Here is a 25,060-nt window from a genome sequence, read left to right as displayed (position 1 = left end):
AGCAAAGGTACTCGACGGCGGGGGAGTGTTGGCGGTAGCAGGAAGAGGGGGTCAAAAGGGTTGGCACTGGGGGTGGTCAAAGGTGGTGGTGGCGGCGGCGGCGGCGGCGGGGAGGTCAAAAATGGAGGGGGGGTCGGCAGCACCAGGGGGGGGGGGGCTAAAATGTGCCCCCTCACCTCGGGCTCTGGATCCCCCTCCCGCTGAAGTCTGGCTACGCCCCTGGGCGTGACCACATTGCACCCTTCCTGCAAAAGCTACACTGGCTACCAGTATCTTACAGGGCTAACTTTAAAACTCTATGTTTGACTTTCAAGGTCCTCAGACAAAATGGGCCAGAGTACTTATTAGCTCTTTACACACCTTTCAGACCTCTAAGGTCCTCTCAAGGATCATCACTATCTGTACCCTCATCAAAAGAAAGTGTACAATGTGATACCTGCCAGCAAGCCTTCTCAGGAGCAGCCCCCAAGCTCTGGAATTTACTCCCAGAGGGGCTGCATATAACTCGAGACTACCTCTGCTTCAGAAACAAGTGAAAGCCTGGCTCTTCTCCCAAGCCTTTAATGCATAAGGTGGCTTATACACTCATTCTGCACCTGGGCTAGCTTGCTACACACACTGTAACTTAAATCAGCTCCTTATCTCTTGCTTAACTATACAACGAACTTGTCTTAAGTCTAGCTAACCATCAAATTATCCCAACTGACTCTATGCCACACGTCTTGTTCCCATCTTGTGCTTGCTCTTGGTCCCTTGGTTGTATGGTGGGCCATATTGTAGAGGATCTTTAGCATGAGGTCTATGTTAGTTGAATGTTCTAATACATGCTTATTAGGTGTATCATTAGTATTATGCTAACATTGTATTATAGCTCTGGTATTTGAATTCCAGTGCTGTTAAATATGTATATTTTTGTTACTGTTTCACGGTAGTTCTATTATTAGGTTTCAATTTACTGTTTTCAAGTTTACCTCATTTTTTTTGTATTTATGTCTGTTCTTGGTTATTTTACTATTGTTATGCTGTTAACAAAATTGTAAGTTTTATGTTAAACTGTACCTACTGTACACCGCCTTGGGTGAATCTCTTCATAAAAGTGGTTAATAAATCCCAAATAAATAAATAAATAAATAAGTTCAAAACACCTAAATGTCATCTTTCCTACTACAATCTACCTGAAGGTTGGTTTGCCTTTCTTCAGTCAACTAAAACTTAAAAGTAGAATTAACTGACCTATTTGAAGCTAAGAATTAGAACCATTTTAGCCCTTCAGGTGTTGAATACCTTCAACCTGGAAGGAGCTGCCATTGTTGTGCTGTTTTTTGTTTTGTTTTTTTTTTAATTTCCTGTTTCCAGTCTCCTGCTGCTGCCCCTTTGCTCTGCCCCTCTCCCTCAAGTGGATTGGAGACCAGAGCTGTTCACTCTAACTCCCTGCTTGTGTATTTAAGGGCAATTATGAACTGTGCTAGAGGCGGAAGAGTATAAAGCCTGTAGGGTGGCTTGGACCCTATAGAGGAGAGACCACTACACATAGGGAAACCTGTGCTGGCAGGGGAGCACCCCTGTGAAGAGGATGGGAAGGCCAGCTAGTTTTAGAACCAGAAGTAGCATCTGACAGACTCTAAGGGTGGCCTGTCCCAAAGCTGGAGACTTACCACCACTATGCTGGAAATTGAAAGCCAATGAATGAGGTTTTTCTAGTGGACCCCAGGCATGTCTAAGACCAGTTCTTTAGTTGCATGTCTAAGACCAGTTCTTTAGTTGTCTTTTGGATGTGTCAATGTCCCATATTTGTTTTTGTTTTGAGGATTAAAAACTTCCTATTTTAAGCTCATTCAAAGTTTAGGCATGATATTGGATTCCTCTTTGTCTCTTAAACAAGAAGTCACTGCCGTTGTTAAGATTTTGTTTTTTAAAATTAGATTGGTACTGAGGCTTAGAGACACATTGTCTTCATATAATTTTCGTCAGATTATGCAGAGTTATGTTTTACTACATTTGGACTACTGCAACGCTTTACTCTGCTGTCTTCTGCAGAGCTCTTTGAGAGTGCTGAAGATAGTCCAAAATTCTGTGGCTCAAGTGATAGGGAGTTTATCAAAAAGAGAGCACATTATGCCCCAGCTCATGGAGCTTCACTGGCTTCCTATCATTTGGAGGATCAAATTTTAACATTTTAATGTTCAGAGCATTACAAAATTATGCTCCTTTAGGGGCCATTTTACAAAGCTGTGGTAAAAGGTGGCCTGCAGTAGTGTAGGTGCGTGAAAATTGCCGTGTACTGAGGTCACTGTTACTGCAGCAGGAATTTCCATTATTTTAAATGGAAATCGTAACTAGCCATGTGCTAATAAAAATATTGGCGTGTGGCAATTTACTGCCTGAGCCCTTACTGCCTTCTATTTAGAAGGCAGTAAGAGCTCACGCGCTAACCCAGTGTGACAGCACACGCTGATGAATGATTACTATCGGGCATGCCTAATTCCCATCCCCCCGTGCTAGGAAATAGAAAAATATTTTCTGGCACAGGAAATGCCACACGTCAAACACAGAAGGGCCCCTTACTGATTTCTAAGTCTTTGAAAGTTTATAATCCAGGTAAAAATTTGAGGTTAAAATCCAGGTAAATGTTTGCTAGACGTTCCCTCAGTTCATCAGGTTCGTCTAGAGAAACATCGTTCTAGGATTATGTGGAATGATCTCCCATTATACCTTAGACAAATATAATTACTTCTTCAATTCAGAAAGCAGTTGAAAATATATCTGTTTCAGAAGGCATTTTGTTGAGGAACCTATGCTTGGTATTTGGTTTTACGTTTATTTTTAATATTTTATGATGATGTGATCATTTTATTTTTCTAATCATGTTGGTTCCAGTTTCTGGATTCCACATTCTTCTGTCTTCTCTTAACTCTCTTCTCAGGGTCTCCTTGTCCATTTGGCATTTCTTCCCTGTCCATAATTCAACTCCCCTCTGTTTCCCTGCCCCTATCTTCCTGTCATATTGAGCATCTCTATTCTCTGTGTCTTTATTATTGCTTGTCCAGCATTACCCCTCTGTGCCCCTATCCTCCCTCCCTCTCTGTCCAACAGCACGCTTCTGTGTCCCTGTCCCCCCTCCCCACGTCCAGCATCACATTTCTATATCCCTATCTTCTCCCCTTATTCCTCCTTCCCTCCTCCCCCAAGGCCAAAATGTCTCTTCCTTCCCTTTTGTCCTTCCCTCTCCCCAGGGACAGCATATCCCTTGCCTTCTACCCCCTCTATGAGGCTACAACAAGTGTCTTTCCCTCTTCTTATCTCCTGTTCCCTGCCCTCCACTCCCCCTCCCAAAGGTTCAGTGTTTCTCCTGCTTCCTTCTTCCCCAACAAATCCCGTATCTCTTCCTCTTCCTCCCCTCAGGGCTACATCATGTGTCCCCTCCCTCCTGTCCCCCACCTTCATGGGTCCAGCCTTGCTTCCTCTGTCTCCTTCCCCTGCAAGTCAAGGCATCTGTTACTCTCCATTTCCTCCACCCCTGAGAGTTCTGTAGCGTCTCTCTATCTTCCTCCTTGCCCTGCAGATCCTGGTATATCTGTCTCTCTCCATTCCCCTACCCTTGTAAATCTGGGCATATCTTTCTCTCTCCTCCCCCTCCCCCACCCATCAACCTTGCATTTATGGCTGGCAGCACTCAAAACACACTGCTTCCAGCTGTGCAGAGACTTCCCTCTACTGCCTCATCCCATCTGCAGTTGTATCAGAGAAGGCGGGATGCAGCAGAGTAACGCAGAGCGCTGGTAGTGGCGAAATGAAGGCGAAAGGACGGTGGGACGTAGGAAAGCGCCTCCGGGGTTTCAAGGGCCACAGGTGCCCTGGGTATCCAGGGGATCTCGGGGGCACAGCCCGTAGGATGGCGTTGATAGTGAAGGGATTGTGTGGCGCCGGCCCGGTGCTGACTGGGAAACGGTCTGGGGTGGGCCTGGCTTCCTACCCTGTAAGAGTCTCTCTGGTCCTCCCAAACACGTTTCTAGGCTGCCCACTTGCTTTCTCCTTTATACGTGTGGTGGTGGTGGGGGGGTCGTTTAGGACTTTGAGAACAGGGTTTTAATTATCTGCTCAGGGTCGGGTTTGTTTAAATACGTCTAGCTCCATCTCTATCTGTTTTCAAATCTATGCTGAAAACCCACCTTTTCACGGCTGCTTTTTAGCTCCCATTACGTCCCCCACCCGTAACTGTCTTGTTTGTCTGTATTATTTAGATTGTAAGCTCTTTTGAGCAGGGACTGTCTCTTTGTATCAAGTGTTCAGTGCTGCGTGCATCTGGTAGCTCTATACAAATGCTAATAATAATAATGGAAGGCCCTGCACAGCCGTAAGCAGCACTGTGTCACGAAAGGGAGGGAAGGAAAAGTGAGAGAGAGCCCATACTGTGAGGGTGGGGAGCCAAGAGCCAGAATGCATGTGAGGATGGCACTTCTGCATGTGAGCTTGAGAAGGGGCTCAAATGCATGTGTTACTTGACAGGTCTGGTATCTATACCCAGGGAGGGCTCCAGTACCTGTGCCTGAACCCAGCATGCTGCGGAGCAGCCACTAACTGCTCAACCAAGCAAGCACCCCAGACTTGTCAGGGTGCATCACAGAGGAACTGAAGTTCTTTGCACTTTGTAGAGGATGAACACCATGAGTGTCAGGCACTGCATGCCAATGTTATTGCTTGTTGTGCATTAGTTGTACTTAATAAAATTGTTGGACTCTTCCTGGATGCCCTCCTTTGTCACATGATGCCACAGAACCCCTGGCCTTGGTGAAAAAAAAGAGAGAGGAGTGTGTAAACAACTACTGCTAGAAGAGGGATTACTAATCAAGAAACAGCCTTGAGTGACTTGAAATGGCTGAAGAAAGTCAAGATGGTCGATGGGCAGATTGCAGCAAAATACTGGCCTGTAAATTCCAGCCCAACCCATCTCTTTTACCACTCTAGCAGCCCAAATGATCTCTGCACCTTGTACTATGAAGGTAAAAAATAAACACAGAGTTGCTGCAGGACTCATGGCTCTGATACATCCCCGTCCGCTCCCCCTTTGGCTCACACTTCATGCTATTGATACATGAAGTCAGTCTGTGCTGAAGGGTGGGGGGGGGGGGGGGATGCTGCAGAAAGGCCTTGCGCCCTGCAGCAGCTCAGAAGCCTCGCAATTATTTTCTGCTTCAATGGTCATGCCTCAATGCCTGATAGGGCAGTCCACCCAGGAAGCCGAGGCTGAGGCTATGCCATCATTTCAGATGGAGAGAGGGACTAAATACTTACTTACTTACTTACTTATTTATTTTATTTTTTAAAACTACTTTTAATCTGCTCTATCCACAGCTCTAGGTGGAAAACAAGTTTACATTCACAGTGTTTAATAAAATAAAACAATACAATCATATCATAAAATAACTTTCTTTTTGAAAGAAATCATAGGCCTATGTTTTCTGTTATTATTTATTTATTGGGATTTATTAATTGCCTTTATGAAGAGATTCACCCAAGGCAGTGTAAAGCAGGTACAGTTATCATAAAACTTACAATTTTGTTAATAGCATAACAATAGTAAAATAACCAAGAATAAACATAAATACAATAAATAAGGCAAACTTGAAAATAGTAAATTGAAACCTAATAATAGAGCTACTGTGAAACAGTATCAAAAATATACACATTTAACAGCACTGGAATTCAAATACCAGAGATATAATATTATGAATTGTACACTAAGTCAGTGAAGGAATGTGGAGAGGTACAGTATCATGTATTCAATGATTCACACAAGGCCACGGCAGGCATACAGGAGGGGGTCTGCACAAAAATAAAATGAGATAGTCACATAGAAGTTATATAAATAAAGGGGATGTGTCTGAGGTAAAATACCTAAACAACATATAATAATCACAGCACTGATTACTTAATCATGCGATCGTACAGTTGACTTTTTAGTGGCCCTCCGTGGCAATTCCTTTCACATGGGCTTACTTTGCCCATGACTCGCCTGCCTCCTCACCAATCCTTTCTCAATACTTTTACTAAGAATCTCATAGAAGATGCTGACCTCAAGGACCGAGAAAGCTGATGTAAATGCAAACTTGCTGAAATCACAGGAGAGATTTTATTGGTTATCATTTAAATACCAACAACAAAATCTTATATTGCACTCTATACATAATAGGCAGCCAATGCAAAAAGACAAGAGCAGGTGTAATATGTAATCCCTAACTGGCATGCTTATATTTAGACGAGTTAAGTTGCTTATTTATGGTGTTCTACCTGTGGAGATTTTTCTTCAAAGGAGGAAAAAGGCTTCAGATGCAAGGCTCAATGTTTACTTATGCAAATTAAACTTTTGCTTGTGCTGGGCGGGTTTCCTCATCAGCCTTTAAAAACCTCCAACCTCCACTATTTATTGGTTTTTTTTTTCATGCTATTTAGCTGTTAACATTTCTGTAATTAATTTTATACAACCGTGTCCATTGTTACTTTCAAGGTACTACAGTTACAGTTACTTAGCTTTGTTTCTATAGTGTTGGCATAGTAAGAAGAAATTCTCTTATCTGGTGCCAAGCGGTAACCAGTATCCCTGGGCAATCCGAAACAGTCCAATTCAAAGTCTCCAGATTCCCATCCAGCAACATTGGTAGTGAATTAAATAACCAGTTCCCATAGCATTATAAGAAAATGTTTATTGTATCAGTGCTGAGAGACAGGAATTCAGTAATCAAATTCCATAAGTACATAAGTATTGCCATACTGGGAAAGGTCAAAGGTCCATCGAGCCCAGCATCCTGTTTCCAACAGTGGCCAATCCAGGTCACAGATACCCGGCAAGATCCCAAAAATGTACAAAACATTTTATACTGCTTATCCCAGAAATAGTGGATTTTCCCCAAGTCCATTTAGTAACGGTCTATGGACTTTTCCTTTAGGAAGCCGTCCAAACCTTTTTTAAACGCCGCTAAGCTAACCGCCTTTACCACATTCTCTGGCAACAAATTACAGAACTTTAATTACACGTTGAGTGAAGAAAAAGTTTCTCCAATTTGTTTTAAATTTACTACACTGTAGCTTCATCGCATGCCCCCTAGTCCTAGTATTTTTGGAAAGCGTGAACAGATGCTTCATGTCTACCCGTTCCACTCCACTCATTATTTTATAGACCTCTATCATATCTCCCCTCAGCCGCCTTTTCTCCAAGCTGAAGAGCCCTAGCCGCTTTAGCCTTTCCTCATAGGGAAGTCGTCCCATCCCCTTTATCATTTTCATCGCCCTTCTCTGCACCTTTTCTAATTCCACTATATCTTTTTTGAGATGCGGCGACCAGAATTGAACACAATATTCGAGGTGCGGTCGCACCATGGAGCAATACAAAGGCATTATAACATCCTCATTTTTGTTTTCCATTCCTTTCCTAATAATACCTAACATTCTAGTTCCCTGTATGAATTACAAAGCATTGTGCCTGTTTACCAAGCTGCATTTGCGTTTTTAGCACATGCTAAGCATTAGCACACACTAACCCTGTAGATATCTATAATATTCCTATGGGTGTCTACACGGTTAGTGCACACTATTTTTTAACATGCACTAAAAACACTAGTGCACCTTAGTAAATAGGGCCCACGGTATTACAATATTGTGATTTCCGTGAGTACGACCCAGGATAATACATACATGGCTTGTTAGTACATACATGTAATACTGATTGGAAATATTTATTTATTTATTTAGATCACTTATACCCCGCCTATTACCACATAAAGCAGCCCCTAAGCGGCTTACAATGAACTAATGGAGCAGTTACAATGACAGTAGAGAGGGACCGGAGGAAGAAGGGAAGGGAATATTAATACAATATTTAATCAAATAAGTAGGCAAAGAATAGAAAACAAAAAGAAGAGAAAGTAGGAGTCCAAAATCAGCACTTGCTAATCTTGTTAACTGCCCCTCATTAATTTGGAAGTTGGTATCTTCTTGTTTTAACTAATTCTGAAATTATGTATTGTTTTGAAAAAAAATCTGAAAATGTTACTCTTGAAGAGATTTCTGGATTTATTGTAATGTTTAATTTAATACTCAGAAAGAACTTATGATGAAAATTGTTATTGATTGTATATCATCTTTTATTTTTGCTTACAGTTTTATAGAATTCTTTGATAGTACGTAATTATCCCAAGGGGATTGCCTTGGTTTTTGTCTTATTATAAATCACTCACACTACCCACGCCATGCAGAACTAATGATTACTAATTATGGACCACACCCTGAGGCAGCGTTAAGCAAAACATGGCGCATGTTCTGGTGTTTTGGTCCTTCACTCTCTAAGATAAGTTTGCACAGTTGCAATATTTATCACTAAAGATGCAAGAAGCTGCACTTTTAGATAAATATAGGAACTCGATTTTCTATATCGCAAGACCTAGATTGTGGAACTCCTTACCTACTCGGCTCTGAGCCTTACGAAATATGGATGAATTTAAAAAGGTTTTAAAAATTGTTTCAGCAAGCATTTGATACACCTTCTTAAGGGCAAGTTTTGGACTGCCTTAATAATGTTGGATTTTGATGGTTTATATTATGATTATGTTGTATGTCTTGTAAAATGTCTATTACTATTATGAAAGTGTATTGTTCCCTGCTCAGGGTTGTAGATGTGTGGGTTATACATTTTTAAATAAATAAAAATAAAAAATATTCTATAATGGCGTCTTGGTGCGCAGATACCATTATAGAATTGGCATTCACCATATAGTATCAGCCTGTCTAATATGAGGTGCCAAGTTACAGAATTGTCCCCATATGAAATTCTGCAACTGTTAATACTGTGTAAAGAGTCTCATCTGTCTTATTAATTAAGTTTTGCAATGAAGACTCATACTTTTTTTTCTCTGGAGAGGAAGCTACAAACATAAGGCTTACTGAAATATAGTTGATTTAATTATATGTATATATAGAAGCGTTAAAGCAATGATGGTTTAAGAACACATAACAGAGTTGAATGATTTCGTAGCAGTTTTGAAATGTAAACACTGAAATCAGGGGCCGGAGCTGTAATACAGAGTCAATAATACACTTCTTGAAAAATAAAGAAAGTTTAGTTCTGCTTGGATGGTAATCATAATATTTTGTCATGTGTAGTGAAAAAGGTTTTGTCAGTTGGTGGCAAATACAGTGGGAATTCTCTGGCTTGCCAACTTGTTTTCTCTCATCCTTTTCTTTCCAGTAGTTTATTTTGCATCGCTCCCAAGGGCAGAAGAGGAAAAAAGGTAATGCAGCTTCTCTAGGACTGAAGGAAGAGAAAGCAGGCTGTGTCTACTCTGCCTAAAATTGGTCTGCTGTGAAACAGTAACCCGAGGAGGAAGAGAGAAAAGCAAGAGGGCTTCTTTCCCCTGGAAATATTCCCATCAATGGGCAGGAAAATCTTCAAAGATGCCTGGACAGCAGCCTCATACTTGTCAATCATCAAGAAACAAGCACATGATGAGACTAGCATAGATTCCTGGAAAGACTGGCACAGACCGCTGAGGGAAATTCTCTGCTTATCTGGAACACAGATCTGCTAAGACTAGCCTGAAAGGCAGTCAACGAGTAAATGATTTCTTGAATCTTTAATCTCACCTGCTTCTTTCTATCCCAATAAAAAGGAAAGTAAAAGATCTACCCAAGACTGCTCTTGCCAATGTGAATATTTTTATTAGATGAATTTCTATTGGAAAGCAATGGGGCTTTTACTGGGCCCTAAACCCTCAATGTCCTCCAAACCACATCCATAATGAATAAGTAGGAAACTTCATTGTATATATTGGGGTTAAGAATCATCTACCACACGCATGCTTATGAGAGATATCTTGAAAAGTGCAATGGTTAGGGGAGCCCAAAGATGTGTTTGAGTCCTGCTTTTGTTAGCAGTAGAACTCAAATTCAGCCCTCAAAGTTCCCAAAGATTTCAGGATCACCACAATGAATATTCATATGCTATCAATAAATGGACTTATCTAATGTTACACATCAACAAATTCAATGTCCAAAGAATGAATATATTGTTGATTCTACCCCCTAATCACTTTTCTCGTACCTAAAACATTACTTCCAATAATAAATTTAAATTGTGATATAATGGTGCTCAGTACATCCCCACATTGCCCCACTGAGAAATAATGGTTTAGGATGAAATTCACCACACCAATAGCACTAAAGATTGACTAAAATATAAGAACGAAAAATGTGCTTATCTTAAATCAATATGCTATTGAGGTTCACCCAGTTACTGTACACTTGTGATAAATGAATCCTCTGCTGATGAATTAGAATTACAAAAAATTCTTCAAAAAATCCACCTTGATGCTGAATAATCCCACAGTCCTCATTATTCAAAGCACACAAAAATTTTTCAAAAAATCCAAACAATCCATAATCCAATTCATACCAAGGCACTCTGAAAAATCCCAACAGTCAATCTATGGATGGCAACTCTATACAACGATCTTTCCCCAAAATAACTTATTTTCTTCTCTTCTTCTTTTAATAATACTATGAGTTCGATCTTCTCACTCAAAAAATCACCAATTCCTTATACGCAAAGGATCCTCCAGTTAAAACCATTCCATTCCTATCTGATTCAAACTGCTGATAATGACTTTCAATATCTCATTGGCTAGGTCTCAACATGGCTGATACACAGCAAATGATAAAATAAAGTACAATACATTTGTTGTACTTTATTTTATCATTCGCTGTTATGACTTTTTATATATTTGAGAAGATATATATATATACATAACTTGAGATGATATTACTATTTTTATGTTTTTATTTGTAGTTTTACCCCTGACGCAGCCTGAGGGCGAAATGTGGCCACGTCGGGTACTGTTTTTATCTTGGTTTGAATAAATTATTTCTTTGTTTTTTATATATGTGTATCAGTCTACTTTTTATAATAGATTTTTACGTAGCAAGTAGACTGTTGCCTTTTTTGTTTTCTTTTTTTCTTGGTCTCAACATGGGCCATGTTTCACAATCTGCTTCATCAGGAGACTCCACTGACAACATCCTTTTCTTCAGAGCAAGATCCATTTACCACTACCCTCTGTCTCCTTTCATTCAACCAATTTTTAACCCAATCAGTTACTCTAGGTCCCATACCAAGGGCACTCAATTTATTTATCAGTCGCCTATGCGGAACCGTGTCTAAGGCTTTGCTGAAATCCAAAGGAGATTATAAATAAATAAAATAGTAAACACATGATAAGGGTAAAACTGGGCTGGCTTAACCTATCCAGATTTTTTTAAGCCTATGACTTAATAACACACAAGAAAATATCACTATGGAAGTCTTTTACTAAAGTGCGTAAGATTTTGCACTTAATGTGCTTTAACATAGGGCTATAATCTGTTCAGGACAGACAGGGTAGGAAGAAAGGGAGGAGGAGTGATATTATATGTTATAGATAATATTAAAGCCACATAATTGCAGGACCTATAGGATAAGGAAGAGGCATTATGGGTCAATCTGGAAAGAGGAAATGGCAGATATATTTACACTGGTGTGATATACAGGCCTCCTTCACAGACAGAAGAAATGGACAAAGATTTCACTGAAGACGTTCAAAGAGGTACAACATCTGATGGTTCCTAAAAAGCATATAAGATGATTGAGATTTTATATACATTGGCAAACTACCACTTGAAAAGAAAATGAAGTTTCAAGAGCTTTTTTTCATAAATGCCTGTCTAAGGGAAAATCAGTAGATCTATATATATGCATCTCAGTAGTAAAAGCAACCAGATTGCTGAGGTGTATAGAAGCAAAGCCATATAAAATCTTAAACACAAAGCAAGATCATTTAAAATCAATTCGAGCATGTATAGGCAGCTGATGAAGAGAAAGTAGTAGCTGAGTCACTATCATTAGCACACATTGAATGGCACTCTTAGACCCACCAACTTACACCAGCCATTGACCTGCTGCAAGCGACTGCGTTGACGTTGTGCCTCACTAACGAGTGTTTATGCTAATATTCTATAATGACTTAAGTGTGTGTAAGTGCTGGCGGTTCCTTCTTTTAGGTTTGTGCGCTTTGAGATATATCGATCTGCTAGTTCTACAATAGTTGGTCCACAATTGTGGAATTCCTTACCTCTGGGGCTCAGAAAAGTGCAGAATTTTGATCTTTTCAAGAAAGAGTTGAAAACGTGTCTGTTTATTCAGGCATATGGTGGAGTATGAAATTGATTTTCTGCGTAGTGAGTCTTGTGTTATAAGAATCAGGAGAAAATGAGTATTTGAGTGCTTGAGTAAAGTATGTATGTATGTTGTATTGTTATATAAGTTGTTTTATTATTATCTTATTGTGTATATTTTAAATTAAAATTAGTGCTAAGTGAGCCCCATTGTGGTACCTAAATCAAGGCACCAAGTTATAGAATTGTCCCTTACGTTTCGTACCTGAGGCAATATAGGGATAAGTGACTTGCCCAAGGCTACAAGGTGTGTCAGTAGAATTCGAACCCTTGTCTCTCTGGTTCCCAGCCTGCTGCTCTAACCATCAGGACTCTTTATAGTACATATTCTTTATGAGCATAAATTTTTCCGACTCAAAACTGCCTGGAATGCAGGAGGTTGTGAAGACAAAAACAGTAACAGAATTCGAAAATGGTTAGGATAAACACAGAGGATTACTACATAGACAAAGGATGGAATCCAATTAAAGTAAAACTTAAATGGCCTCATAACTGGAGTGAGCTTTGATGGCTGCTTCAGAGGTTGGGAAGTAAAACCAATGCCAGGCAGACTTCTATAGTCTGTTCCCCAAAATTGGTAGGGAGAGACAGAGATTAAGTATACCAGCATTTAATCAGGAAGAAGTGGAACCTCTGCAGAATGGCAGATTAAACTCTGACCATATTGTTGGACAGACTGGATGGCTCGTGCATGTCTTTGTCTGCTGATATTTACTACGTTACAATGGGGTCCTTTTACTAAGCTGTGTAAGTGTCTACATGCGCCCAACGCATGCCAAGATGGAGTTACCAGCCAGCTAATGTGTGGATCTTGCAGTAATTTCATTTTTGGTGCATGTCTGATACGTACGTCCAAAAAATAATTTTTATTTTCGGACACGCGTATTGGACGTGCCAAGTGACATTTGATGTGTGTAGGTCATTACCGCCCGGTTTCCACATGACACTTTACCGCTAAGTCAATGGCTGGCAGTAAGGTCTCAGACCCAAAATGGACGCGCTGGCAATTTTCATTTTGCCGCATGTACATTTTCGGCAAAAATATTTAAAAGGCATTTTTTACAGGTGCGCTGAAAAATGATTCTGCGCACACCCAAAACACACGTCTACACTACCACAGGCCATTTTCAGCGCGCCTTTGAATAAGGGCTCCTTTAAACTGAATGCCCAAACCTTATCAGTTATAAAATACAATAAAGCTTAGGCTATACCTTAGAATTGATCTACAATATAAGTCCTGATTGACTTTCATTTCCCTAAGAAAAGGATGATGCATCTGTAATGAAACACATGAGGCTGGCCTGCTCAGTACAGAATGGGACAGATAGAGCAAGACTTTACCAGTTACATACTTGCCCTAGAGACATGCAAACCATTTTATCTCAGTTGCAAGTTTTTGATAATTGATAACTTGTGGTAGAGGTCAAAAGCAAAACCCCCAGCGACACTGCTGCATTGTTTGCTCAGCTTTCATCCAAACATACCCTGTTTGTTCAGGCCAAGGTAAGCAACAACTTTCTTCAATAGGCTGATGGGTGAAGAGTCCTGGACAGCTTCAGAAAAATGACTAATCTCTTTTTTACTCTCAATGAAAAACATCCTGTTTGTGTTCCCATGTTCTAGGAATTGTTATGACAGAAACAGAAGCTGCAGCAATGAATTAAGCGCTTCAGCTTGGCCCACCAGCACAATTTCGCTGTCATGCAGTATGCCTCCCCACCCGAAAGATCTCAGCTTCTCTTACATGATTCAAGCTTTTATGTTATGACTTTTTCTATAATTTTAGTACAATTAACCCTTTATTGTCACACATTCACATAAAGCATCAACTTTCAGCACATACATTTATCTGAAAACGTGTGAAATTTCGAGAATAAAGATTATTGATTGATTCCTGCCTATGTCAGTATACTGAACACACCTATTTTTAAAGGCATTTCCCTTGGTAAAACAGTATCTTAAAAGCAAAAAATTGCCTTTAATAATAATGTTTGTACTGTAACCACTCAAACGTATCTGCTTATGGTCTGTACACACATAAGTTCAACCAACCTGGCTGATAGCATTCCCATGGGTGGAATTCAGGCTTACATGCATACTTTATTTTTAAAAAATTCAAATTAGCACCAAAGTAATTTTACTAGAAAGGTTTTAAATATCAGTATATTACACATAATACCCTACTAGAAAACACTTCAGACCGCTGAGAGTCCAGAGGCTCCATACGCATGCGTCGGCGTTTCTGTGGAGCTCCGGCTGTGTATTGGAGAGCATGAGTTGGAGCCTCTGACCATCTTGGGTCCATGAATCAGTTTAAGATACAGTCTGTGACTATTGTTTGTAAGGTTTTTTAAACTTTATGGGTTTGGGTTGGGGATGTATGTCGACTTATTGTAATGGGTGGTTTATTTTTACGAATCCGACCCCTGATGACGCTAAAGGGAGCGAAACACAGACCGTGTTGGGTTCGGGAGTGGAGTTTGGCATGAATCTCCTTTTATGATCTCTACTCTGGTAGATGTGTAATATTGAAACACCAAAGCACTGCAGCATACAACCCAGTACCTGGAGGTGTTATCTGTGGTTGTTCAGTTCCTGGTCCTCGAGGATTTATCCATATTGGATGGGTGAACTTGACAATTGTCTATGACAGTCATTTGGATATAAGAAGTATTTGGGGGATATATTGAGGGGCATAATCGAATGGAAACGCCTATCTCCATGGGCGTTTATCTCCAAGAACGGGTCCGTGAAGGGGCGGGCCGAAACCGTATTTTCGAAAAAATTGCTGTTTTTCACATGGGCGTTTGTTTTTTTTAGCGATAATGGAAACTAAAAACGCCCAGCTCAAAAACATCCTAATCCGAGCCATTTGGTCGTGGGAGGGGCCAGGATTGGTAGTACACTGGCCCCCCTGATATGCCAGGACACCAACTGGGCACCCTAGGTCAGTGCGGTGGACTTCAGAAAAAGCTCCCACATGCATAGCTCCCTTACCACGGGTGCTGAGCTCCCAACCCCCCTCTCCCAAAACCCACTACCCACAAATGTACAACACTACCATAGCTCTTAGGGGTGAAGGGGGCACCTACATGTGGGTACAGTGGGTTTTGGAGGCCTCCCATTTACCAGCACAAGTGTTACAGGTGGGGGGGATGGGCCTGGGGCCACCTGGCTGAAGTGCACTGCGGTACCCACTAAAAGTGCTTCAGGGACCTGCATACACGCAGGCCTCTAGGACTGGTTGCTGCTATATAACATTGGCACACCAGTTGACACCTGAAGACTAATCTCTCCAAAAACATCCTTTATTGGAATAACCGCATTTACTTACAGTTAACTGCAGATCAGAGGTTGTGCCCCACTGGCAACAAGTCTCCCTGGTACTGAGATGAGCAGTAGGTCAGAGCTCGCAGAATGCTGTACAATGCCCTCTTTCAGCCACATTCAAGGGAAGAACTAAGTTGTCTAACGTGGCTAACACAGGAAAGGGAACTAAAACTGGCTTACAAAAATGGCCACTACCGAATGGACTACAACAGGAAACACAACAGGGCACACTCTGACCCAGTAGGCAGGGGGAAAAGCACCATGGGAGAAGAGCCTACCAACTACCAACATCGTGAGACTGTAACACAAGCTAATGAAATCACGGAGCCCAATACCCTACACCCACCACAATGCAATGCTGATGTGACCCTGTACTGCACCCGAGAGCCACATCTGACCCAGGGAAAGGCTGTGACAGGATCGAACACATTCTGCTGTCATGGAGGTGGGTACAGCATTTGAGGCTGACATACAGGCTGGAAAAAAAGTTTTTAAAGTGGGGTTTTTTTGGTGGGAGGGGGTTAGTGACCACTGGGGGAGTCCGGGGAGGTCATCCCCGATTCCCTCCAGTGGTCATCTGGGCAGTTGAAGCACTTTTTTGGGACTTGTTCGTGGAAAAAAAAGGGTCCAAAAAAAGTGACCCAAAATCTTTTTTTTCGATTATCAGCTAAAGACGCTCATCTCTCCTCGGCTGATAACCACGCCCCAATTCCGCCTCCACCACGCCTCCGACACGCCCCGTCAACTTTATTCGTTTCCGCGACGGAGTGCAGTTGGAAACGCCCAAAATCGGCTTTCGATTATACCAATTTGGGCGCCTTTACGAGACAAACGTCTATCTCCCGATTTAGGTCGCACTATAGGCGTTTTTCTCTTTCGAAAATAAGCTGGATTGTGTGCTTTGTGCATGGGATAAGTACATTCTCTGATCAGGATTGGGTGGGACGCTATTTGTATGGTATTAATAAGGTGAATGTTTATGGAGTGATGAGTAAGGTTGATATGCTGTATTAGTTATACAGGAGTTGAGGTGTTTAGGAATTGGGAGGTTGAAACATGTTCAAGTGGATATATCCCACATGTTTTTAATAAGTATTTGGATATTTAATAAAGCATTTTGATATGGTCATAGTTGTTTGAAGATAAAAATATGAGTAGATAAGTGAGGAATGCTACAGAGTTACATTGACTTTGGTAGCTAGTATAGCAATCAATTAATTTTTGAATAATCTACATATCCTTAGTCCTCAGCTGGAGGGTAGACACATCAATTTTTTTAAAGGATTGCAGGGTGATCTGGGAAACAAGCCCTCAGGTAAGCCTATCAAAGCAGTAGAAGCTATTCTAAAAAAACAAAATTACTGAGCAAGTAGATAAATAAGGGTTTAATTGGAATGAATCAGCATCAGATTTATTTATTTGTTTGTTTGTTTGTTTGTTGCATTTGTATCCCACATTTTCCCACCTATTTGCAGGCTGAATGTGGCTTACATTGTTTCGTCATGGCAATCACCATTCCAGAGTGAGAGATGAAAGTGGTATTACATAGAGAACATGAATGACAAAATAAATTAAGCAAACAGGTATAAAGAGATCATATTCGGAATAATAGATAAAGTGGTAATGCGTTAAAGTTCCTATGAAGGATCGTTGCGGTATGCCTTGTTGAAGAGGCAGACTTTCAGTGATTTCTGAAAGTTGGTTAGGTTGCGCTGGTTTTTCACGTCAAGTGGTAATGCATTCCATAGCTGCGTGCCTATGTAGGAAAAGCTGGATGCATGTGTTAATTTGTATTTTAGTCCTTTGCAGCTGGGGAAATGAAGATTTAGGAATGTGCGTGCTGATCTTTTAGTATTCCTGGCTGGCAAGTCTATGAGGTCTGACATTGTTTGAGGGTATGTTTAAATCTTTTTATTGGTAATCCAATACATATATTGCAGGTACATATCTCAACACAGAAACAACACATATGTGCTTCAAGATGCCACGTGCTTAAGGATTACAACAAATTTTGCATTCCCCATTTCCTCCCTCCCCCCCCCCCTCCCCTGTACCGGCAACCAGACAAACTAAACAAGTAGAACTTTAAGAAAACCATTTACACTTTATAAGTCAAGGACTAGTGTTCCACATGTAAGACCAGAGGCTTTGGTTCTTATGGCCTCCAGCCCACTTCCCCGACCACTAACGTGGGGATAGGACCCTCACAATCGATCTAACCAGATGTGTGCACCCCCAATATCAGGACAAACTCCCCTGTCCCCCTGTCAATGAGTGGAGCCGACTGCTCTGGAGTCCCAGTCGTCTCCTCCCTCTCCCCTACACTACTCTAGCACAGCACAGAAACCCACTCCCTCTATCCCATCCCACCCAACTCCCCCCCCCCCTCCCTACCCATCCTCCCTTCATGCGTGATGATTAAATGTTTAAGATGTAACTTCTCCCTTTAGGTGGCAAAATGTTCCACACTGGCTCCCACATTTCTCTAAACCTGGCGCCTGGAACACTATCCATGTTTTGCACCCCACACCTATCTATTCTCATTTGGTGGATTAACTGTGATCTCCACCTCCAGATGTGAGGGCCCTGCGGCATCATCCAGGCTGTCAAGATGGCATGGATGGTGCAAAAAATTGCTAATTGCACGAATCTCTTAAACCCCGCCGGAGGTTGTGTTGTAAATTTAAAGCTATTAAATAGCAGCAAGGGGTCACAAGTGAGAGTACATCCCCACCACAAATCTATAATCTGTAGCACTGTCCCCCAGAAGCTCTGTACCGCCGAGCAGAGCCAGAACATATGCCCTAAGGAGGCCATAACCGCCCCACACTTTGGACAGACCCCCGAACTGGAAATTTTTGCCTTAAATGCCCGCAGAGGAGAGATGTGCAGTCTTAACAAGAATCTATATAGTTTTTCGCGCTGTACTACTGACAAACGCCGCGCATATAATTGTTTTAAGTATGCTTTGCACATCTCCTCCGCCACCTCACAGTTTAAATCTTTGGACCAGTCTGCTGCCAAGGACGCATAATGCAGTTCTACAGTCGTGTCCTTCAATTGCTGGTGATGAAATCTTAATGGCACACTCAGCTGAGCTCCCAACGTATAAGCCTCCGAGAGAATGTCGGACACATCCTCCGTCAGGTCCGTCCAGGGTAAAGTCTGGACATAATGTCTTAATTGGAGATACGCAAAAAAATGCCTCGCTGGGATCCCATATTGTTGTTGCAAGGTGGCAAAAGGCCGGATCTTACCCTCCTCATCTATGATGTGCACCAAATATATTATACCCTTCTTTTCCCATTGTTGGAACACACTATTTCCCTGACCTGGTGGGAAATCCGGATTATTGCAGATTGAGAGATATGGCATTACTTTAGCGGAAAGCTGATGACGACGGCAAAGCCACCTCCAGGTCGCTCGCAGGGATCCCAGCAATGGATGGCGTTTCAGCGCCGCCTGAGGTAAGTTACCCCCAGTATGTAACAGGTGACTAAATTGGGTCTCTGGAAAAATAGAGGTCTCTATAGCCGTCAGGGAGAAGTCCGAGGATCGTCGGAACCAATCACTTATGTGGCGCATAGAGCATGCTACCGTTAACGAGCGAAGGTTTAACATTCCCATACCCCCATATTCTCTAGGTGTCGAGATCATAGAGAGCTTTAGTCTTGGGCGTTTCCCTTTCCATAAATATGTTTGTAACATTTTCCCCAGTTTATTCACATCCTTTTTTTTTAGAAAGAGCGGGAGCTGCTGGAAAACATATACCCATTTCGGCACTACCAGCATATTGAACAGCGCTATCCTTCCCCACAGAGATAATGGTAATGCCTGCCATAGCAGCAACTGTTTTTTCGTCATCTCCATGAGTGTTCTGATATTTTGTTCGTATAGAAGTGTTAAATCTCTAGGTATTAAAATCCCTAAGTATTTTAGCGCTACATCTTCCCGACGTAGCGGGAATTGACCTCTCCAGTCATGGAACGTATCATCATCCGGTGCCATCGCACATGACTTTTGAAGATTAAGGGAAAACCCTGACACCGCACCATATTGTTCCACTACCTGTAAAACATATTCTAAAGAGGCTTGGGGGTCCGCGAGCAAAAGCATGATGTCATCCGTATACGCCAGTGCACGAAGCTCCTCCCCCCCTACACTAATGCCCTGTATCTTACGTGTCTTATTAAGTATCCGCAGCAAGGGCTCTAGAGAAAGGTCAAATAAGAGCGGGGACAATGGGCAGCCCTGCCGCGTGCCGCATTGCACTTCAAAAGGTGCCGACCTACTCCCATTCGCTACAATCTGCGCCAACATGCCTGAATAGAGCGCCTTAACTGCTCTCAAAAACCCCTCAGGGATCGCCACCCATTCCAAGACATGGAACAAATATTTCCAGTCCACCTGGTCAAAAGCCCTAGCAGCATCTAGACTTGCCACTAGTAACGGTGACTGTGTATATTTGCTCTGTGCCATAGCCAGTAGGATTCTGCGGACATGCAATACTGATTGTCTGCGAGGAATGAAGCCCACTTGTGCCACATCTACCAACTCTGCAATCCGGGCAGCCAGTCTGTTGGCCATTACCTTTGCAAGGAGTTTGATGTCCACATTAATCAATGAGATAGGCCTGTATGATGCTGGATCTTCGGGTGGCCGATCCGGTTTTAGTATGAGTGAGATGAGGGCTGTATTTTCCCTACCCGGAATCGTGCCCTCCTGTACGATTGCCTGCAGATAATCAAGCAATGCTCCCCCCATAGGAGCCTGCATCAATTTAAAGAACTCTCCCGAGAAGCCGTCTTCACCTGGAGCTGTCAACGGCCGCAATCCCTTAATTGCTTTCTGTAACTCTCTCATCTGTAGCGGCATGTCCAACTTCATTACCGCTTGATCTGACAATCTGGGCATATCCGCCCGATTTAAAAGGTCATTCATTGAGTTCCTATCTGCCCGGTCTCCCCCTCTGTAAACTGCCTGGAAGTGGTCTTGTAATACCTGCAGCAAACGTTCCGGTCGGTTTACCACCACTCCTGTACTATCTTTCAAAGCCATGATGGTCCGTGTACCCCGCTTGCTCTTAACCAAACGAGCTAATAGCCCGCCTGTGCGGTTCCCAAATCTATGAAAGCGGAACTTTTGAAATAACCACCTACGCTGTGTGTGCTCATGCAGCAAAGTATTAATAGACACTTGCAATGCTACATACGCGTCCTTATTAGCTTGAGTCGGGGAGTGAAGACTTAAGAGTTTGGCCTTTCTCAATTGTCGTTGTAAATTTACAAGGCTCGCGGCCATCTTCTTTCGACGAGCCGCCGTATATGATATTATCTCCCCTCTCAGTACAGCCTTCGCAGCACACCAAAATAATTGGGGGTTAGTTTGATGCTGCTCATTGTGGGATACATATTCCTCCCATCGACCCCTCAGGAATTCCTGAACATCTTTATCCTTAATTAAGTATCCTGGGAATCTCCAGGTCGGGACAGGACTAAAGCTCCCCGGCGGTTCCAATTCTACCCAAACAGGTGCATGGTCCGCGACGACCACCTCCTCTATATGGGATGCCATTACACAGGGGAAGAGCACTGATGATACAAATATATAATCTAGTCTGGACCAGGATCCATGGGCCCGGGACCTGTGAGAAAAATCTCGCTCCCCAGGATGTAATACCCTCCAAGCATCTATCAAATCCAATGAGACTGCAAACTCCTCCAACACCCCCTGCGCTGTTCTTCCTACATTCCCGTTGCTACGGGAGCCTGTGCAGTCAAACTCAGGATCTATTAAGAGGTTCATATCACCTGCAAGAATAAGGTTTTTACCTTGATATGGTACCAAAGCCCTTAATAGCTCAGGGAAAAAAATCCTATCATAGGGCGTGGGGGCGTATATTGCTAGTAGATATACCTCTCTACCTTGCAGCCACATCTTTATCAATATATATCTGCCTAAGGGGTCCTGTAAGAGTACCTCGGAAGTGACCATCAACCTCTTATGAAGCAAAATAGCCACTCCGCTCCGTCTCCCTCCCGATGATACCGAGTGAACCCAGCCCACCCAGGATTTGCACAGCTTTGCATGCTCTTCCTCTGACAATCTTGTCTCCTGAAGACATGCTATATCTGCCTTAAGGCGCCTCAGGTGAGCCAAGATTTTCGTTCTTTTGATCGGGGATGTGATTCCCTCCACGTTCCAAGTTACTAATCTGCAATTAGGAATCCCATCCCAAAGTGTGGCGCAAACCAAGGTTCCCTGCTGCTGTGAATCCAGGGGCCCAGCCTCCCCCCGGATCCCATGTGTAGCACATTTGCCTACCAAAGCTGCCACAAGAATTGACATATATAACATCCCCTTGAAAAGCATAATACACACATGATTCTCCCCCCTCCCCCCAACCCCTCGTATCCATCTCCCGCATCCTCAATGTCAAGATACTATTATTTCCCGCCCCAAGTTCCCACCTCCCACCCACCCTTCCTCCCTTCCACCCCCCTCCCCCCCCCCCCCCCCGCTTCCCCCTGCTGTTACCCTTAACTTGAGTGGAACTTTGTCCATCTCAAAGGTAGTCACTAAATGCTGAGGCCCCCACTCCACCGTCCATCACTCTGTTCTCCAGCCGGTATCAAATATTCAACAGTTAAACTTAATGCAGTCAGAGTATTCCCCACCATCTGCACAAAGCAGCAAATCCTCTGTAACGATCTTCTGCCTCACTTATCTGTTATAGGCACCACCTTCCCGTTGCGATTCAGGAACTCCGTTGCCCCTTGTACCGAATCAAATGAAGACCACGTTCCCTCACGCAACACCTTCAGCATGGCAGGATACAGTAGCATGAATCTTATTTTCTTTTCTACTAGAGAAGTGCAGAGCGGGTGAAAACGGCGTCTCCTCTCTTGCACCCCTGCAGAGTAGTCCTGGAAAATCCGGATCTGCGCACCATCATATTTTAATGTGTCTCTCTTTGCGCGGTACCCAAGCAATATTTCCTCTTTGTGGGAATAATTATGGATTTTAATGATGACAACACGTGGCTTTTGGTTCTCAGGTTTCAGCCGGCCCAGCCTGTGAGCCCGTTCAATGCACAGGGGGCCATAGCTATCAGACAAGGCAAATTCCGTGTTAAACCACTGCTCAAGCAGGAAACTTAAGTTCTTTTCCGGCAACTTTTCCGGCAGGCCTACAATGCGTAGATTACTCCTGCGTGCCCGGTTCTCTAGATCTTCAATCTTGTCTTGTTGTACTCGCACAGTCTCTTTTAGTTGGTCGAGCTCTGGCGCCACGCGGTTCCACGTGTCTTCCATGTCTGAAACTCTCCACTCTGCCTCTGTCAGCCGCTTGTTGGAATCCAGCAGTAAGGCATCTAGCTTTTCAAACCGCCCATTCAGTTCAACAAATTTGGGCTCCAGTGCCGCTCCCATCGCGGCTGTGATCTGACTCATTTGTTTGGCGGAGAATTCTTCATCCGCGCTCGGCGCTCCGCCCGCCATCTTGGATTCGCCGATGGTCGGCGTCACCTTTTCCTTCTCTGCTTTCGCAGTCTTTTTGGAGCTCCCTGCCGGCATCGGGATAAGATATTGTTCCATACACTGTTCCCACAGCGTTTCGCAGGTAAAAATCCCGCCGATTTGGCTGGTAGACGGTCACAATTATCGATATGTAAAGCAGGGGCCTCGGAGCGACGCTGCAACGCACCTTTCACTCACAGCGCATCACGTGACTCTCTTGTTTGAGGGTATAAACAAACATATGGATGAAAGTGAGCCAGTTAGTATAGTATAATATAGTGTTTGGATTTTCAGAAAGCATTTGACAAAATTAAAAAGTCATAGGATAAGAGACAATGCCCTACTGTGGTTGTAAACTGGCTAAAAGGAAACAGAGTAGAGCTAAATGGTTAGTTATCTGCATGGAAAACAGTTAGTAGTCAATGTCAGTGCAGGGCTGGCGTTAGGGGGGGTGGCAAATAGGGCAGCTGCCCTGGGCCCCACAGCTCCAAGCGACCCCATGGTTCAGACATCTCTTCCCCTTCTCCCACCACAGTCCGTCTCCTCCTCCCTTCCCCTCACCTTCCCAATCTTCTTTAAAAATGTATTTCCCTTCTCAGAGGGGCTCCAGCATAGCAGCCATCTTCACAAACTACCTCCAGCTGCCCCAAAGCTTTCCTTCTCTACCGTGATCTGCCCCCCTCTGACGCAATTTCCTGTTTCCACCTGGATAGATCATGGCAAAGAGGGAAGACTTCAGAGCCGAAGCCAGCTTGTGAGGATGGCTGCTGTGCTGGGGTCCTTCTGAGAAGGGAAATACATTTTTAAAGAAGGCCACAAGGTGAGGGGAAGGGAGGGAGTCGGACCATGGTGAGGAAAATGGAAAGAGATGCCCTGACCATGTAGTAGCAATGCAGGTGGGGAGATCAAGGAAAGGGGGGGGGGAGAGGAGATCAGGGATTGGGGCCCCTTCCTTTTCTGCTCTGGACCCCACCATGTCTAAAACCAGCCCTGTGTCAGTGGGGTTCTTACTATGCATTTTATCTCCAGAAAAAAGACAATGAGGTTTACAGAACAATAAGTAAACATATACATCTGAGAAAATAAAACTTCAATTGACCTAAGACAGGCCATAAAATCATAATCTAGCAATCAAAAATGTTTAAAGTTTTTTACAAAATGTTAGGTAACTCGACTCAGTCGTGATAACAAGAGGAAGAGAATTCCAAAAGGACACTGCCGAAAACAGGAACATAGTATTGGCTATTTTAATAAAGCATATACCTTCAGTAAAAGAAGGCCGGAGTATTAGTTGACTATATAGAGGAAAATCTGAGCAAAGGAGTAGCAATTAAATTTACCAGTAGTTCCAAAGTAACCCCATAAAGGCTCTGAAACATCAGGCAGTCTGATTTGAATAGGAACCACTCGTGTATAGTTAGTCAATGTAGCTTAGCTATAAAAGGCGATATACTACTAGACTTATTAAGTTTAAAAATTAGTGTGGTTAAGGTACTCTGGATTAGTTGAAGTTTTTTCAGAAGCTTAGAGGATAAATCTAAGTAAAGAACATTGAAGTAATAAAAATGAACAGTTGGTACAAGAAGCAGCCTAGGAAGCGCTGACGGTGCTTCTCGCACACAGGTAGGCTGGGTGTGGAGAGGTCTCGGGAGTGGATGAAGTGGTGAGATCGAAGACTCTTGCTTTTCCAATAGGATGCTGACACTGTGCTTTGACCATCCTGCTTACTGAAATGTGGAGCTCCCCAGGCCTTCCTAAAGTGAACTGGCTGTGGTCCCTACACTTTCACATGGACCACAACGGAGGTGCTGCCATGTGTGTCTCACCCCAAGCACCTCTTTCCCCAAATGGCTTATACTAAGAGACCTCTCTCACAGACCACTACAGACTAGTACACACTCTACTACAGTCAAGATCCTTAATTGCATTAGAAGCAGAAGGTAGAGCAATTAATTGCC

This window comes from Microcaecilia unicolor, chromosome 4, assembly GCF_901765095.1.
Source record: "Microcaecilia unicolor chromosome 4, aMicUni1.1, whole genome shotgun sequence".
NCBI classification, from domain to species: Eukaryota; Metazoa; Chordata; class Amphibia; order Gymnophiona; family Siphonopidae; genus Microcaecilia; species Microcaecilia unicolor.
The sequence above is the reverse complement of the archived record's forward strand: the minus strand, read 5'-3'. Positions refer to the sequence as shown.